The following is a 2,317-nucleotide window of genomic DNA, read 5'->3' as shown; positions in this document are numbered from 1 at the left end:
TTTCGTCGACTGGACAACGTGTCTATAGAGGCCGCTCAAACTAACGTTCCCGTAGTGGAACAAGAATTTGATAAGTCACGACAAGGAGGAGCATAGAGAAAATAGATGGGAATTCCTTCTTTAAGATGCCCTGAACAGTTTGATACAGGAGTCTCTAAGCCCTGAGAAAACTGTAGCAACTACAACAACAACTGCAATAGCTATAATAGTTGTCTCAGGTAAGACCAAAATCAAGAAGTCCACTGAATGAAAGGAGAGTCACGTACCGGGCTGGGAATAAGAGAAAGAAAGAGGAGAGAGGGAGGTAAAGAGAAAAATAAGGGGGGGGGGGATGGAAAGGAAAAAGAAAAAGAAAAGAGATAATATAAAGACAAGAATAAAAAGGAAGATCGTAATGACCAGACTCACAACATCCTGCAACAACTTCTCCACGTCAAGTGTCCATAGCTCCTTGATCGAAGTCGATTCTCCGCAGTGGCGTAACCACCGGGGGACAAGGGGAAAATCCATCCGTGGAAAATCTTTCCCCACCCCTTGAAAACAGCCCTTTTCAATCAAATTTCGCATTTCTTGTTAAAGTAGGAATGCAATTTCCTCTAAAAAAAATTGCACATTTTAGGGAGTTTTGATTAATTCCGAAGAAATTAGAAATAAAACAAAAACTTTTGCGCGCTTTGCGCGCGTTTCTTTAAGGTTTTTTTTTTTTTTAGGGTTACCCTTCTAAGTTCTTTAAACACATTTTACCTAAAAGAAGGGCCTCAACGTGTAATGATGGTGAAAGAATATATTTATAAATAAAGCCTTAATGAAAATGCTTATATTCAGTTTTAAAAAAAACAAACAAACAAACAAAAAAAAACAAAAAAACGTGTGTAGCCATAATATGATAAATTAATAACCGGGAAAATTATTACCTTTGCCCCCGGCCCCCGACCCAAGACCCCTATTACGCGCCTGGAGGAGAGCAGTACTGGCCCTGCTCTAGTCATTCTATCGAAGTATGTACCAACGTGACTAGTACATTAACTAGATGGGGAAGAGTCTACACCGTTTTCAGCTCTGATCGAATGGAGATCATGTAGGCTGCTGTTCCAATCGAAAGTTGTGTTAAGTTAGTTGGATGGAGTGTTTTCAAGATATATTATTCTGGAGTAAAACCCATGTAGGCTCATGTTTGATCATCGATATGGGACTGTTTATCGTTTTGTCTCGGATTGGTGGTTTGATATTTAGACTATGACGATTGACTAGAATCTTCATTTGCCATTTCTGCATTTTGGACATCTGCTGTAATTTCATAACTTTGTTTTTGCTTCTTCGTTCTTCAGTCGCTGTTTCTTCGCTATAGTTTGCATTATCATCGAACACTATTAATATTATTGGAAAGTTCTTGACTGATGAGCGCGTAACTGAACATAATTTAAGTGACTGTTCGTTTACCATCAAGTAGGGGCAATGTAAGCACTCGCGAGTCAATAGACTTATGCTAACGTAACTAAAAAAAAAATCCTTAAAATGGACAAAAATAAAAGAACTTATAATTGACTATAGGAAAGGAGAAAAATAATGTTGTATCACTTGTTGTTGATAATGTTGAGATTGAGACTGTTACTCATCACAAATACCAAAGTTTAGAGATTGATAATAAGTTAAACTGGGGGGAGCAGTGTGATAAAATTGTTAGGAAGGATATGACGCGACACCATTTCTTAAAGAAATTGCGGTCATTCAATGTTGATACATGTATAATGAGCCTTGTTTATTCTTCTTTTATTGAAAATGCTCTTTTGTTTGGAATTTATGTATGGTTTGGTACAGTAATTAAAGGAAACACGATTATAACAGACTACAACGTATCATAAATCAGGCTGGGAAAATTCTACAACAAAATAGACAACTAGATGATATCTGTGAGATTAAAATTATTGATAAAGTAAAGAGTGTTTTAATAGATAATTTCCACCCACTAAATGCATCTTTTACTTGGCTACCCTCGGGTAAAAGGTTAAAAAATTGCTAGACTTGCCACCCCCGAGTCTCTTATTTTTATTATTTTTCTCATTCTGGACAGTGCCACCAACGAGAAAGTTAATTTATAGACGGAATAATGCCACCAACGAGAAAGTTAATTTATAGACGGAATAAAAGAAAAAAAAATAGAAATCGAGTATGGGCCGCCAATTAAATTAGGTATAGCGCGCACTAAGTGCAATAAACCCAAAATTAGGGCCTGGAGGCCAGGCTATTAGAATGCGTTAAATCAGCGTTAAGTTATGCACATAACCAAAAGAATATATACTGTCTCTTATAAACATCT

Source organism: Anneissia japonica, unplaced genomic scaffold (assembly GCF_011630105.1).
Source record: "Anneissia japonica isolate Jap-2015-1 unplaced genomic scaffold, ASM1163010v1 scaffold287601_len214881_cov132, whole genome shotgun sequence".
Classification (NCBI taxonomy): domain Eukaryota; kingdom Metazoa; phylum Echinodermata; class Crinoidea; order Comatulida; family Comatulidae; genus Anneissia; species Anneissia japonica.
This window is presented reverse-complemented; position numbering follows the sequence as displayed.